General features: G+C 37.2%; 2 pseudogenes across 1 annotated transcript; both read left to right on the forward strand.

Annotated features, from left to right (window-relative positions):
- Nucleotides 1-1,076: 1,076 nt before the first annotated feature.
- LOC149025256 (uncharacterized) lies at nucleotides 1,077-9,695 on the forward strand (annotated as a pseudogene).
- Nucleotides 9,696-11,555: 1,860 nt separating this feature from the next.
- On the forward strand, nucleotides 11,556-16,835 carry LOC149025257 (cuscuta receptor 1-like; annotated as a pseudogene). The gene is made up of 4 exons (XR_016171707.1): nucleotides 11,556-11,956; nucleotides 12,087-12,254; nucleotides 12,350-12,427; nucleotides 13,831-16,835. The product of XR_016171707.1 is annotated as a cuscuta receptor 1-like (transcript).
- Nucleotides 16,836-17,605: the final 770 nt, after the last annotated feature.

The raw sequence follows: 17,605 nt of genomic DNA on the forward strand, positions 1-17,605 counted from the left end.
AATATTGTTTTTTCATCTCTTTGGACATTTTTATCCTTAAAATTGACCATACCGGCATACGGGTGAAAATGTCCAAAGGTTATGAAATAATAATGACTTTACCTTTTTGGACAAAATAGTGATTTTCTCGCTTGATGTGATCAGTTTTAGGGGTAAAAAATGTCAAAAAATGTGAAAAATCAAAATTTGGGTTAGTATTCGTTAGAATAGTCCAATTGAGGTTGAAGGAGTCCAATCAAATTGGAATGATTGATGATTCCCAAGTCTTAGGAATCTAATGAAGCCAGTAATTTTCCCTGAATTGTTTGCAACAGCCTATTTTAATAGTCCAAGACCCAATCTTGATGGAGAGTGGGAAAAAAGAGAATAGAAATGCTTCTAAATCTCATGAGTGAGAGAACTAGCCAACTAGGTGTCAAACCAGAAAAAACAATGGTTAGCCCATCCCCAACACAGCAAGAGACTTTTGTCTTGAGCTACGGGGCCACCATATAAATGCATGGCAACCAAATGCGGAATCTTTTTTGGTCCTAGTCTTTGGATCAAAGAAGGGATGAATTTGGAAAATATTTTCAAGGCCTAGATCCAAAGAGATTCCTATCCAAAAAAGAAATCTAAGGCAGTTTTTGTGAGAAGAGCTTTATTTTTGAACCTCAGTTTTCCTAAATCCTAAACCACCTGGTTGTCTAGGCAAGAGACGTACCAGTGGATTCAATCAGGCAAGAGACATTTGCAATGGAATCGAAATTAGAGCAAACCTATTTTGGTAGAGCATTACACACTACATAGATTTAAGATAAAAGATGATAATAAATAATTTATTATTATTATTATTATTATTATTATTATTTTAGGTAAGAAACGTGAATTTCATTTATTCAAATGAAAACCTCTAGATATTTTACACATAAGGAAATCAAAAAGTAAGACCCAAGATAAAAATGGGGTGGGGTGGGGAATGTTGATACACAAATTGATCCTGGGAAAGTGTTGCAGACTTGGCAAGTTCATCCACCACGGAGTTAGCCTCTTTGGGAATATGTGAGAAAGGGCATTCGGTGAAAGATGCAGCTAACATGAGTATGTCCTTGATTAAATGGTTGGTTTTCTCAGTTGTGGTGGGACTGTGGATTGAGGATGCAGAGCATCGGCGTTTGGTTATCACTTTCCACACAGACGTGAGACAGGTGAAAATCAAGTGCAAGAGCAAGGCCTCTTCTAATGGCAAGTGCTTATGAAATAAGAGAGTCTTGAAATCTCGTTCCTTGTCCGAAAGCAAAGACCATTTGATGGTTATAATTGCGGGCCACTCCACCAATTCCAGATCTATGTGATTCAAAAAAAGAGGAGCCATCCACATTGAGTTTGATATGCCCTAGTGTCGGGGATTCCCACCTTATAAGCTTTGATGATTCTCGAACTGGTGTTGGGGTGAAGGGAGGGGATAATTCAATGATAGATTGTTGTATTCGCTGTAAGGCGTCTTGTATCTTCGGTTCTTGAGGTGAGTGGGTTATATGGTTATGGTAGCCCCAATGTTTCTAGAAGGCTATGAGGGTGTGTATCATGTATGGCTTGTTGAGTGTAGGGAATTAATTAGAATTATACCCCTTGTAAAACTTAAACAATTAGATTTTGAAATAACTAGGGTTGCAACAAGGTCGAGTTAGGCTAGAATTTTGCAATCCTAAGCCCAACCTTATATATTCTAATCTAAGCTCATTCCTGCTCTGATCATAATCCAGGGCCAAGGATTATTGTCCCTCACCCTAAGCCCTACAAGGCCAAGCCAAGTTCATTCCTGTCCTGATTAGCCCGTGTCTTTGGCTTTGGCCTTGATTGACCCTATACTTGGTCCTGACCCTGAATGGCAATATTCTTGTCCATATTTCTAATTCATTGAAAACAAAAATCATGGACAAAATTAGGGCCAGGATTATGGCCAAAATCAAGGTGAGGGTAAAAAATCAGGGACATGTCGGACCAGTCTGACGGGATAAAGAGTAATCCTAGACCCGCTTATTGGCCCTAGTCAGGGTCAAAATATTTTGACCATAACTCATCTTCATGGCCAAAATATTGAGCTCAAGTCCTATTCGGGCTCAGGATGGATTTAGGGCAGGTTAGGGCCGTTAGGGCCAAACTTGCACCCCTACAAATAAAAAATCAAAAATTAACTTTGTCGAATAAAAAAAACTGAAAACAAGGTAGATTCGTGAGTATATATTTTGGATTTGGATTCCCTCCACCCATCTCCCACTCTCTATCCAACTTTATATCTTATCTCATACCCATCTGATGTGGACATTGTGGACCCACTTAACATTAGACGGGCTATAAAACAAAAGATTTGGGTGGAAGGTACAGCTAGTAGAGACGATTTTTTTTTTTTTTGGTGAGCTAGTAGAGAGGATCGAACCAAATCCGGAAAAATAAAAAAAAAAAAATTTTTTTTTAATAAAATGCCTGCTTCCTACATTCCGATTAAGAAAATCAAGACCTTTCTGCTAGAGATTTTTCCATTTGCGGCTAATAGGAAAAAATGATCCAACATGCGTTCAACATTGCTAATTCAATCCTACATTCTCGATTAAGAAAATCAAGCCCTGTCTTCTTGTTCAATTAAAGGCACGAAGAGTGAATTCCAACAAGACACAACAAATTCTACCAAAGAAAACAAAGACAACAAATATAGGAGGAGACAATGTAACCCCCCCCCCGGGCCCCCCCCCCCGCCCCCCCCCCCCCCCCCCCAATTTCCCCCCCCCCCCCCCCCCCCCCCCCCCCCCCCCCATGCCCCCATTTGATTTTCTCTGCCCGTACTCCATCGCCGGTCAAAATGGTGACGTGATTGCAGTTGCAGTCAAGTTGCTTGTGTTGTTGTTCTTTAATTTTCTTTGCTCACAACTCACAAGTCATAACCAAGGAAAAGACGGTGACTTCAGGCGAAGGTTTTTCAAATCCTTTCGGAGGAAATCATTGAAATAATCTACTGATCATGAAATGAGGGGAACATGCTTGTTACCGAGGAAACTTGGATGCCCAAGACAAGACTTTAAAAGATCTCATTGATTTTTCAGTTTTACAAATGAATGAGGTTTGCAAATTAATGAATAATCAGGCATGCTTCTTAGAATAGGGAAGATCTTCATAATATTTTTGTGGAACTCAATTGCAAGGAACTAGTACACTTACTTTTTCACCTGACCGCCCTAAATCTACGCAGATCGAGCACATTATTGAGGATATTATCCATTTTCAAGTATCCTATTTACAATGTATTTTTCTTTTTATTTCTAGGAATGCCAACTCTGTTGCAAACTTCCTAGCCCGGAAGGCCCAGTCAATTTAGGACATTGACTGTTTGGCCTACATCCACTCCTTAGCTGGTAAACTTATGCTTACCTTTCTCGACTTCTTCTCTTGAATAATAAAATTTTCTTACCAAAAAAAAAAGGAAAAAACAAATGAATGAGGTTTAGAAATTTGGATTTTAACTTTTTATATACCTTACCATTTGATCAAATTTTGCTTATTTGGCACGATCAGCACCGTTGGCAACAGCCAGCAACAGCTATTGCAAATAAAAATCCTAAAAGATGGAGACTTGAGATTTTAATTTTTATATTTTAAGGATTTAAAGTTTAAAAATTTACAAAATGAGACCCCATATATCGCGGAATGGGTATATGAGGGACCTCATTTTGTAAATTAGTAACATTTTAATCCTTAAAATGTATAAAATAAAAATTAGTATTACAAGTATATCCCTACTATTTGATTCTCAATCGTTCGATCAAATTTTGTTTACATGGCACGATCAGCACCATCTGGTGACTTGACGCGAGGGTTTTTTCAAATACAATCCCGACGAATTTATTTTTCAACACTTTGAAAGAAATTATTGAGATAATATATGGTCCATATGTGATAATGAAATGGGAGGAGCTGCTTATTTCTCAGAACTTCGTCGGCGAAGACTTCAAAGTAGTTGCCCGCTCCTTTATGCTCTCATTAATATGTTAATTCCCGTGAAATTTCCACGTTAGGAAGAGCTAGAAGTCTAAGAAGAGAGCATAGGACTTTCATGACATTTCCTAGTTTCTCTTCATTTATGTTGAAGAGCATGGAAGCAGATTTGAGATATTTTCGACCCAGTACATTAAATCCCTCTGGAATCCATTTAAATGACCACTGGAAAGCCTGTGTGATAGTAGATGGGAATTTAAAGACATTGAGATCTATTTTTCAACCAATTTCCTTTTTATTCAAACCTTGTGCTATTTAGGGAAGAAAATCACTCTAATTACAAATATTCTACACCTGCTTTCTGGGCATGACATGGTTATTTTTGGTGAAACGACTGTGAATTCTATTGGTGTTATTTCTATTTCAAATTCATGGTATTTGGAGTGTGCTTAGAAGAGGAGAAAATTGCTCTCTCAGAAACTAAGGCTTTTCCTTCTATATAAGAATAAGAGTAGCCTTTCTACCAAATAAATAAATAAATAAATAAATAACCTCTTCATGCGATTCGAGCCACATCAGCTGGTGAGATGGAATAGCTGGCTGACAAGGATGTCCACGTGGAAATTAATACCGGCGACCTTTTTTTTTTTTTTTTGATGAAAGCAAACTTCATTGATTAGAATGGGAACAATGCCCTTAGGGATATTACAACCTAAGAAATCTAATACGAGAGGGCAAACCAAACAAGTTGGGATGGAGAAGGATAGAAAGTAGTCTTGCGTTAAAGCCGCTTGCTTGACTATTGTATCTGCAGGAAAATTTGCCTCCCTATGAATGTGGGAGAAACAAATTCCTTCAAACACAGCCATTTTGTCATGGACATCATTAAGGATGTGATACACCTTCCATGGAAAAGTTGTCGACATCAAAAGTTGCTCAACTAGGTGAGGGAAGAAAGCAATCTTTCCAGAGAAGGTTATGAACTCTGTAACGCTTTTCCTGCAAATTGCTGAAATTGCAGAATGTAATGGGAAGGGGATTGGCTGAAATGTTCATGTAATCAGAGTGTATAGTATATGTGATTAGATTAGGGCTGCATCAATACAATTAAGCTGTCTTCTTGATCAACATTAATTCCATGAATTCACATGGTAATGAAAGTAAAGAATGCTTTCTTTACATAGGAGAGGATTTGATGTAATCGTAGCCTGCGAAATAGATGTAAATAGATGTATGTGATTCAACACGTAATTCTCTACTTGGAAGATACAAAATAAATTGAAGGATCGCGTTTCCCTCTTGTCTATGTAGTTTGTCGTCAATTCCTTTAACCCTGGCTTGTGAGTTGTGGTCTGCTTAAATTCCTACCTAATTCCAGGGATCTATTGCACAAGAGCAAAATACCATTTTTTTTCTTGGGTATGCGCTGCTTTGTTTGGCCTATCGTGAAGAGTCTCAGTTGCAATGGTGAAATTACAGATCAAAATGGTAGTCTACAAGTTCAATCCAGATGACTTCGTGGAGAGTCTCAGTTGCACAATCAATCAACTCCTTCCTTAGCTCTTGTTTTATGTTTTGTGAATTTTTCCCAGAAAGACATTAGAACATGTTGATTGATTGAGTCACTAGACTTTTAGAACATGTTCCCAGATAGATTCATGTCTATATTTTTCCTTTATATTCCTTATCAAAACAAGAGCAGATGTTTTTATTTGCACCTAACAGGAAAGAGATTCAAAGGATCTATTACATCAATTTTGTAACATCACCTCTCCACCGTCAAGGTCTGCCCCATATTAATCATTGTGAGGTCACCGTTAGCATAGAATTCATAGTTAAAACTCTTTCTATTAGTGCTAAACATAGAATTCATCAAGGCTATTGTAAAAACTCATCAAGTAGAACATGAGGATGATCTGGCCAATTTTGAGGCTCTGTTATTTTCTTTTGCGTGTACTCAACAGTCAAGATGGTGACGCGAAGATTCTTGTACTATTGTTCTTTAATTTTCTTTAACGTTACCAGGAAAAGATGGTGACTTGACACCAGGGTTTTTCACATCCAGTGTTGATTGATTTATTTTTCTTCTTTTGAGGAATTGTTCAGATCTATGGTCGACAATAGTGAAATGAGAATACATGTGTACTTTCAAGAAATTTTGATGCCCAAGAGTAGAGAGTCCTCGCCCGGTCCTTACTCCCATGAAATTTCCACATATTGAAGAGGTTTTTTTTGGTTAAAACATAGTGAAGAGTTGAAGTCTAGAAGAGAGTAGAAGAAGAAGATTACTTCCCACTGGAGCCGGTTTCTCTTCAATCACGATGAAAAGACAAAAGAGTAGTAGGAGATTTGAGATATTTTCCACCGAGTACTTCATCCTGGAATCAAAGCACCTAGTCGGAAATTGGGATTTCCTTTCTCTTTCGACAATTCCCTCCCCATCCTCCAATTAAACGTTATTGGGCTTTTTAATTTTCTTTTTCTTGTTGTTGGCAGTTAAGATGTTTGTGTTACTGTTTTTTAAAGAGCAAATTACACGGTACTTTGTTATTAAAATAGGTTATGAAATTATCTAAATGTCCTTACTTTGGGGGCATCCGTTATAAAGATTTAAATTTTAAAATTCGGGGAAGGAGTTAGACCTGAAAGGGTGCCCTGGGAGCGGAGGGGTGATCGGAGATGGAGAAATGGGTTGTAGGTGACTATAATGTCTTCATTGACTTACCAAATGACACTAATACCCTTTAGTTTCATTTTAGTGATGCCATTTAGGTAATTTGAAATTCGAAATTTAAAATATTTTAAATAAAAATAAAAGGATTTGGATAATTTCATAACTCATTTTATCAGTAAACTTAAATGTGGATAACTTGTAATATGCATGTAAGTGCCATGTAATTTATGAAACAATAATAAGTGGTCACTAGTTTCACCCCAAATATAATGAGTTTCATGTAATTTGCTCTTCTTTAAATAACATTCTTCACTGTAAGTTGTAACTACAAAAAGATGGAGGCTTATCATGAGGGTTTTTTCAAATCCAATTCCAACGAATTTATTTTTTAATCTTTGGAAGAAATTATTGAGATAATCTATGGTCCATATGTGATAGAGAAATGGAAGGAGCTGCTTATTTCTGAGAACTTTGTTGGGGAAGACTTCAAAGTCGTTGCCCAGTCCTTATGCTCTCATTAATATGTTTACTCCCATGAAATTTCCACATAGGAAGAGCTGGAAGTCTAAGAAGAGAGCATTGGAAGTCTTTGATGACATCTCCCAATTTCTCTTCAATCATGTTGAAGAGCATGAAGGAGATTTGAGATATTTTCGACCCAATACATTCAGGATCCTCCCTTTCAATTGAAGATGCTCTTGTTATCAAACGGAAGTGTTAGCCAGCACAACAATGCTTTTCCAGGTTTTCTCAGTAACCAACACAATTTGAGATTCCTTGATCTCTCCAGTAACAACTTGAAGGGAATGTTTCCTAATTGGTTACTAGAAAACAATAAGTTGTTAGAAGTTCTAATACTAAGAAACAATTCTTTGAGCGGCCATTTTGTCCCACCATCCTATATTCATGAGGTTGTAGTTCAGATTGACATTTCAAGCAATGGTGTTGGTGGATTGCTAGATGCAAACCTCGGTAAGATGTTCCCAAATGTAGAATATTTCGATCTATCTCAAAATCTCTTTCAGGGTCAAATTCCTTCATCCATAGCTGACATGGGAAAGTTGATCATCTTAGATTTGTCCAATAATAATTTCTCAAGAGCTATTCCATTACGGATGGCCAAAGGTTGCAATAGCCTAGAAGTTTTAAGACTCTCTAATAATAGATTACATGGTCAAATATTTCCTCCACATTCTAGCTGGACACAATTAACTTCATTACGTTTGGACAACAATTCCTTCTCTAGAAATATCCTGACTGGATTGTCCACATGCTATGGATTACAAATTCTGGATATTGGAAACAACAAGATAGCTGGAAGAATACCTAATTGGATTGGTAACTTCACACAATTGAGTGTACTCATTTTGGAGGGTAACTTTTTATAAGGAAACATCCCAGTTGAGTTTTGTAATCTTCAGAAAGTCTACTTCTTTGACCTGTCCAACAATTTGCTTTCTGGTTCAATACCATCAATATTAAACTCAACAAGTTTACAATTTCTACATCTGCAAAGGAATAGGTTCACAAGGACTTCACAACCACCTTCACCTTTCATTCAGACACTTCTTTTGACACTAGACATCGAGGACAACGAATTTAATGGTATCATCCCGAATTTGATTTGTTCCCTTTATGAATTGGAAATTCTTCTCTTGAAACAAAATCATTTCATTGGTCCAATACCAAATTGCTTATGCCAAATGACATTGATAAACATAATGGATCTTTCTCATAATGCACTCTCTGGATCGATACCATGGTGTTTGAATAACATCTCTTTTGGGAGGAGACTAAACATGGATCTTTCATTTATGCGAACTTTTACTTTCACGACATTCAGATCCCATTTGTTATACCAGAAAAAGTTGATTTTATTGCGAAGAGAATTTATTATGATGAATTTAATGGTGATGAACTTGGTACATCAGAAGAAGTTGATTTTGTTACGAAGAGTATTTCTTATTCCTACAAGGGTGAAATCCTTAGTCTTGTGTCTGGGTTGGATTTATCCTGCAACAACTTAAGCAATGACATCCCATCTGAAATAGGATCTTTGAATAGCCTTTTTGCATTGAACTTGTCTCACAATCAGTTAATTAGACTTATTCCAAAAACCATGTCAAACCTATCCCAAATAGAGAGTTTGGACCTTTCCTACAACAAACTCAGTGGAGAAATTCCTTCAAAATTACCCATTCTATGCTATTTGGCGGTCTTCACCGTGGCACACAATAACTTATCTGGAAAGACACCTGAGATGAAGGCACAGTTTGGGACATTCACAAGCACAAGTTATGAAGGCAACCCATTCCTTTGTGGTCCACCTTTACCAAGAAACTGTTCATCTCGTTCTAAAGGATCAACAAACACATCAGCAAGAATACCATCTTCAATTGCTCATAAGAATGAAGATGATGGTATCGACATGGGCACTTTCATCGCAAGTTTTGTTGGATCATATCTTGTATTCGTCTTGGGAATTGCAGCAATTCTCTACATCAATCCTTATTGGCGAAGAATGTGGTTTCGTTTCATTGATCAGTGTATCAACTCAACTCGTGAATTTGTCTCTGATACCTGGTACAAGTTAGTTACCCTTGCATGTACTTAATTGGCTTCCTGCTCTGCACATTTCCTCTGCACATTTCCTCTGCACTATCTCAACTTTGTGTTAGAGTGAGAGGATCACATTTGAGAATAAGTTGGGGGAATGGATGTCTGGGATTCACTCTCTAATTCTCTACATGAAAGACAAAAATAAATAAAGGATGGGTTTTCCTCTAGTCTGTATAGTTTGTCTTCAAATCCTTCAGCCTTGCCTTGTGAGTTGAATAAAGCCTCTTCAACTGCCAACTATCTCCAGGGAGCTAGGGCACAAGAGTTAAATACCTTTGTTTTCTTTGGGGTTTTACCGTTTTGTTTGTTCTATCGGGGGGAGTCTCAATTGCCATGATGACATTACTCATGGAATTTTTGAATCTGATCGATATGGCAATGTATGAGTTCAATCTACATGATTTTCACAAGTTTACAGAAAGGAAGAGTGTCTTACCCTTGCTGCTTTGCTCTGGTCAAATTTAGCATGCTTAAGAATAATTGAATTTCTCATATGCCAAATATAATAGTAAGAGACCATAATTACATTAAACACCCATTCAAGTTTATTAAAATTCTCGTTCCAATTTGAAGAAATTTTAGAAAAAAAGTCTTCAAAGGAAGGGCCGTGAAGAGATTCGGTATGAAGGCCAAAAGGCCGAGCTTCCAAATATATTTAATCTAGTCACATGATACCACAAATGCCACATGGACTCCTCTTCTTTTTTTCTTTTTCTTTTTTACGGAAGACACAAAACTGGAATCAACTCTCTTTTTTTTTTTTTTTTTTTTTTGGAATCCGAAGAGTTTATATATAGGGGATGAGGGAATATTACTAATATAGGTGCCGCCGGAGATGGATGCGAACCCAAGACCTTCCCGTGGGAGGTTGGGCGTTTAACCGCTCTACTAATCCATCATTGGCAATCTGGAATCAACGTTGTGAATGAAAAACTGGAAACGAAGTAGATTCATGTGTAGATATTTCCTTTGAAATCCTCATCATTATTTTCCTACACTTGGCATGTTTATACATTCCGATCAAAAGTGCTTTATTTATTCATTTCCAGTATTACTCCACATCCTAACTTTAAAAACACTATCCGTAAACTATATCGATCTCTAAAATTTTGTGAGAATTTATGATTGGAAGATGAAGAAGTCATGGATGGTAGAGAAAAACAGAAAACAAGTCAAGCATGGAATTTTATGTTCAAGATTATTTTTTGTCTTTTTGAAAATTTTAATTTGCCTGCATAGCACTTAATTGTAGTTTCTTAAGAGTAAGAGATGTCATTGATATATTTTAATCCTATAAGAAGTCTAATCGATAAATTTGATAACTCATAGGGTGTCATTAATTTTACAGGGTAACTTAGGGAGTTATGCCAAAAAAATTTCCAAACACTTACAAGGTCGAAGCATGCAGAAAAATTAAATTACTTATGCAAACCTTAACACTAGCATTAGTTCCATTGACGACGCTACCATAGGATCTTCAGAACCTTTAGTTTCTAGCCAAGGACCTAATTTGAGGTTTAAGTCGATATCAAGCCCTCACTGACAACGAAGTAAAAACCACATCTTAGCAGTTCAAGGTTTATCCATCATCTAATTGTGCATTCCATGATGATCCTCTTGAAATTCCACTGGACATGATGTCTATGATTTGTTCCAAGCACATTTTAGCCTATTTGACGTATTCCTCTGCTAATTCATTTCCAGGTCACTTCTGTCATCTTAATCAACCAGTCGTATTACCTCTATTTCCGAAGAATTCACATTGCTTTCTTTGCCAGCACTCGATCGGCAGTCAAGCTGGTGACGTGACTGCAGTTGCAGTCAAGATGCTTGTGCTAATCTTCTTTGAAAAAATGGTGGTGACTTGATCAGAGCCTATCCGGATTGATTTATTTATTTTTTCTCTTTTGGAGGAAACTATTGAGACAATCTATGGTCAACTATAGTGAAATGGGAGGATCAAGCTTATTTCCGCGAAACTTCGATGCCCAAGACTTAAAATATCTAATTAATTTTTCAGTTTAACAAATGAATGAGGTTTACCCATATGAAACTTCCACATATTGGGGAGTTGAAGTCTATTAACAGAGCAGAGGAAGACTACTCTCATGACATTTCCATGGGACCCAGTTTCTCTTCAATCATGAATGACATAGGAATCTGTTCCCATATGAATGGTCCTGTATACATATAATATATAGTAGGTGGGAATTGAAAGTGACAGAGAAATATATTTTCCAACCAATTTCCTCTATTTAAAGCTTCTGCTATTTGGGGAGAAGATCACTCTAATTACAAAGTGTTTAACGCCTCCTATTTCTATTTCTGGTCATGGAGTGGTTATTGGAGAAGCGGTTGTGTGTTTCTTTGGTGTTATTTCTTTTTGGAATCCATGGGTGCTTGGGCTGCTTCGAAGAGGAGAGGGTCGCTCTTTTGGAAATTAAGGCGTTTCTAGATTGGACTGTTGCAGGTTCTGTAGATTATGCTAAAGAGAGTGATTGTTGTGATTGGGAGCCAGCAGTCATCAAGTGCAGTGCAACCATAGGACGAGTCGTTCAACTTTCCCTCAGTGAAGTATCAATTTTATGGATAACAATAGCACTTACCTGAATGTCACCATCTTCTCTGCCTTCAAAGAACTGCAACACCTCGACTTATCTTATAACTTGTTTGGTGGTTGGATAGAAAATGAAGGTAACTTCAATTCATACATAGCTGCAGCTTTTCATTTTCTTTCTTTCCTCTACTATGAAGTGAAACTAAGCTAAAGAATGCCTAATCAACCACTCCTTAATCACTTCACATATATCTCTATGACTTTCAGGGTTTGAAAGATTGGCTGGATTGAGGAAGCTGGAGTTCCTTGACCTAAGTGGTAATTTCTTCGACACTAGCATCCTTCCATCTTTAGGGGCTATCACGTCCCTTAGGACTCTATCTCTTGCATTGGAATAGCTTGATGGATCAGCCTCACCCTCATCCCATTGGGCAGGTGAGTTGACTTTGTAATTGATCGATGGTAGTAGTAATATTATAGAAACTATGTATGTGTTGTTACACTCATGTGCTATCTTTCATTTGATGCAGGACTGGCCAATTTGCATAATTTGCAGTCATTGGATTTGAGTTACAATGCACTGGAAGCATCCATGCAAACAATCCAAGGTAACAGTTAATAATGCACATAAAGGTTATATGACTGATTTGGAATATTCTTCTATTTCTTTGTCCTAAGACACTTCTATGGATACTCTCAGTCCTTAGCAACTATACTCAGTCCCAACCTACCCTATTGCATCAAACCCAAAGAGAAACAGAGGAAACAAGAGAAAGGAAATTTTATTAATGAAAGAAGAGGTGATGAGTGCAACATAGAAAACAATTTAAATTACAATTGAAGGGATAAATAACATTTAAAAGTCATAGTGTACATATCCATTTTACATAGGCTCCGATGTTTCGTTGAAAGACACCAACAAGGTGTGAAGAAAGCTAAATCATAGTGCAGCCTTTCCCATTTTTCCATTGAATAAGATTGTTTCTAGAGACTGAACCCTAGGCTGCCAGGCTGATTACTTCTGATGGCACTGCCAATCACAAGGTCAGAGATAATTCAATGGATAATGCTAAGGATTAACTCCCTTGGTCAAGTTGAAGACGCAAACCAGCATCAGATGGTTATACAGTTTTACATTCTTGTATTTAGATTAATGTTGCTAGATATTTCGTTGAAAGAGTCCTCAACAAGCTTTCAAATAACCTAAAATCATTGACGGCCCCATTTTGTCTTTTTCCAGGTTTCAAAAGCTTTGGGGAACTGCAACAATTTCAAGAGTCCTAGTTCTGATCAGTAGGCAAGCGACCAATGGCAAGCTTCTAAGTGAGCCTAATGGGTACTGTTAAGTGAACACCTAAGGGCTGTTTGGGTGAGAGAGGAGAGAAAACAGGGACAAAGCTAGACTCAAAGCTATGGAGTTATAATTTATAAAATTAAGTGTTTGGTTGTGGAGTGAAATCGTGAATTCATCCAAAATTGATGCTCGACCATGATTTTGTGAAGACAAAACAAATGGTTTCTCTTACCCTATCAAATAATCCACACAAACAATCGTTCCATGGACCATTTTTTCTGTATCTACCAGGTTTCAAAAGCTTTGGTGAACTACAAAGTTTGGAAGTCCTCCTTCTGCACAAAAAATGCTTCAATAATAGCATTCTTCAGTCCTTGGGTACTCTTAAATCCCTAAGCAAATTGACACTTTCTTTTAACATTTCGAAGGATCTTCACATTTAACAGGTATGCTGCTTTGATACTTCTATTATCCATGTATTTTTTTCTTCTTCTTTTACAAGTACATAGTTGTTATAGACAAACTTATTAAAATCATAGGAGGTTTAGTAAATAACAGGGTCTTACCATAGAAATGTTGGTATGGCCATATATTTCCACACATTAATTGCATGTTTGAGTTTTCTCTAGTATGGGTTATCCTAGATTAGAAATAGGATTTGATCAGGACCTCAAAGATTAACATACTGAGATTTGTTGACTTCATTTTCTTATGCAGATTTGTGTAAATTGAAGAGCCTTCATGAGCTAGATCTTAGTCGGAATAAATTTGAAGGGATTCTTCCTCCATGTCTCAATAATTTAACAGCTCTCACTAGCTTAGATCTATCACATAACCAATTTAAAGGGAACATCGCATCTCTCATGTCCAGCCTCAAATCCCTCATCAACATTTCTTTGAGCTATAACAATTTTGATGGCATGTTCCCTTTCATCTCCTTTGCCAACAACTCTAATCTGGAAGTGATTGACCTTCGTTTTGCTGGAGACAAATTGAAGGTGGAAATTGACTATCTTTCCTGGCAACCTCCTTTTCAATTGAAGGTGCTCTTGTTATCAAACATAAATCTTAGCCAACACACCAACGCTTTTCCAGGTTTTCTCAATAACCAACACAACTTGAGATTCCTTGATCTCTCCAGTAACAACTTGAAGGGAATGTTTCCTAATTGGTTGCTAGAAAACAATAAGTTGTTAGAAGTTTTAATACTAAGAAACAATTCTTTGAGCGGCCATTTTGTCCCACCATCCTATATTCATGAGGTTGTAGTTCAGATTGACATTTCAAGCAATGGTGTTGGTGGATTGCTTGATGCAAACCTCGGTAAGATGTTCCCAAATGTAGAATATTTCAATCTATCTCAAAATCTCTTTCAAGGTCAAATTCCTTCATCCATAGCTGACATGGGAAAGTTGATCATCTTAGATCTGTCCAATAATAATTTCTCAAGAGCAATTCCATTACGGATGGCCAAAGGTTGCAATAGCCTAGAAGTTTTAAGACTCTCTAATAATAGATTACATGGTCAAATGCTTCCTCCACATTCTAACTGGACACAATTAATTTCATTACGTTTGGACAACAATTCCTTCTCTGGAAATATCTTGACTGGATTGTCCACATGCTCTAGGTTACAAATTCTGGATATTGGAAACAACAAGATAACTGGAAGAATACCTAATTGGATTGGTAACTTCACACAATTGAGAGTACTCATTTTGGAGGGTAATTTCTTACAAGGAAACATCCCAGTTGAGTTTTGTAATCTTCAGAAGTCTACTTCCTTGACCTGTCCAACAATTTGCTTTCCGGTTCAATACCATCAATATTGAACTCAACAAGTTTATATTTTCTACATCTGCAAAGGAATAGGTTCACAAGGACTTCACATCCTTCACCTTTCAATCAGACATCTCTTTTGACACTAGACATCAAGGACAATGAATTTAATGGTATCATCCCAAACTGGATTTGTTCCCTTTCTAATTTGGAAGTTCTTCTCTTGAAACAAAATCATTTCATTGGTCCAATACCAAATTGCTTCTGCCAAATGGCATTGATAAACATAATGGATCTTTCTCATAATGCCCTCTCTGGATCGATACCATGGTGTTTGAATAACATCTCTTTTGGGAGGAGAGTAAACATGAATCTTTCATCTATACCAACTTTTTCTTTAACGACATTCATATCCCATTTGTATGGTTTTCTAGAACCACGTTTTATTGATGAAAATGGTGTTATTGAATCTGTTATATCAGAAAAAGTTGGTTTTTTTGCGAAGAGTATTTCTTATGATGAATTTAATGGTGATGAACTTGGTACATCAGAAGTAGTTGATTTTGTTACCAAGAGTATTTCTTATTCCTACAAGGGTGACATCCTTAGTCTTGTGTCTGGGTTGGATTTATCCTGCAACAACTTAAGCAATGACATCCCATCTGAAATAGGATCTCTGAATAGCATTTTTGCATTGAACTTGTCTCACAATCAGTTAACAGGTCCCATTCCAAGAACAATGTCAAATCTATCCCACATAGAGAGTCTAGATCTTTCTTTCAACAAACTCAATGGAGAAATTCCTTCAGAATTATCCATTCTTTACACATTGGAGGTCTTCACCGTGGCACACAACAATTTATCTGGAAAGACACCTGAGATGAAGGCACAATTTGGGACATTCACAAGCACAAGTTATGAAGGCAACCCATTCCTCTGTGGTCCACCTTTACCAAGAAGTTGTTCATCTGTTTCTGAAGGATCAACAAACACATCAGAAAGAATACCATCTTCAATTGCTGGTAAGAATGAAGATGACGGTATTGACATGGGTGCTTTCATCGCAAGTTTTGCTGGATCATATCTCATATTCCTCTTGGGAATTGCAGCAGTTCTCTACATCAATCCTTATTGGCGAAGAATGTGGTTTCATTTCATTGATCAATGTATCAACTCAACTCGTGAATTTGTTTCTGATTCCTGGTACAAGTTAGTTACCCGTGCATGTACTTAATTGGCTTCCTGCTCCCCACATTTCATCTGCACTATCTCAACTTTGAGTTAAGAGTAAGAGGACATTTGAGAATAAGCTAGGGGAATGGATTTCTTGGATTCACTCTCTAATTCTCTACATGAAAGACAAAAAATAAAGGACGGGTTTTCCTCTAGTCTGTATCGTTTTTCTTCAAATCCTTCAGCCCTGGCTCGTGAATTGAATAGTGCCTTCTCAATTGCCAAGTAACTCTATGGAGCTATTGCACAGGAGCCAAATACCTTTGTTTTCTTTGAGGGGTTTCACTGTTTTGTTTGGTCTATCATGGATAGTCTCAATTGCCATGATGATATTATGCATGGGATCTTTGAATTTGATCAATATGGTAGTCTACGAGTTCAATCTACATGACTTTCTTGAGATCGCAGAAGAGGACCAGGACCTTCGCCTTTCTGCTATGTTCTTCTTGTATTCTGTTTTCTGAAAATTTTCAGAAACCCTAACATGTTGATTGACTCATTAGACTTTTATTTCATGTATCGAGCATGTATTCAATTTCAATGTTTTGCATGGAGACTGAACATAAGGTTCCCAGGTAAATTCATGTATTAATGTTTCCTTCATAATCCTTATCATTATCACTGTTTCCTTTGGAATCCTTATCATTATCAATTTTCTTATCTTACAAGTACAATGCTTATACATCCGATCAAAAGCACTTCATTCAGAAAGTTAGGACTCTCTGGTAGAGTTATTTCCATTTGTGGCCAGCACTGCAGGCCGAATTTAAAGGATCTATTGTTCTGTTTTCTCCGATTAGGGCTGAATGCCAAATTCCAAAAAAAGAGAAAGAATAAAGATATAATGATAAACTCACAAGTGGAACAGAGGATGATTTGGCAAATTCTATATGAAAGTAACCTCTTTGTAAGACTCTAGCCACATCACATGGTGAGATGGAAGGCAAGCTGATGAGGATATCGATATGGAAACCAATACAGAGCCACGTTGCTCGCCTAGGAGAGCTAAGTGGTGGTACACGTGGTGCCCAACATTGGATGAACTCCATGTGAATTCTATTTAATCTCAGTTACTCAATACACCATTTGCATGTATAATCAACTTAAGTGAGGGGGAAAAGAAAAGGATTTTTCTTTGAAACAAACTGATCCATGTTTGCTGCAACTAGGATTTAATGGACTCTACGTGACATGCATCCAACTCCTGGCATCATAAGCATCACCAAGGCACTAGCCTAGCAAGATTTGAGGAAACCAGGCTTTTCAGAATCTCCAGATTACGAGCTCTAACGGTTTTCCTACAAATTGCTGAAATTGCAGAACGTAATGGGAAGGGGATTGGCTGGAAATATAATTGTAATAAGGGTGTATCATCCTTTATGATTAGGGCTGTGTCTAAATAAGCTGCTTTCTTGATCAATTAAAGGCATGAAGAAGTGAATTCCATCCTTCCCTCTCGTCTTCCTCTATTACATTCTCT

Source organism: Hakea prostrata, chromosome 2, assembly GCF_041222555.1.
Source record: "Hakea prostrata isolate BN-2017 chromosome 2, UWA_Hpros_2, whole genome shotgun sequence".
Classification (NCBI taxonomy): Eukaryota; Viridiplantae; Streptophyta; class Magnoliopsida; order Proteales; family Proteaceae; genus Hakea; species Hakea prostrata.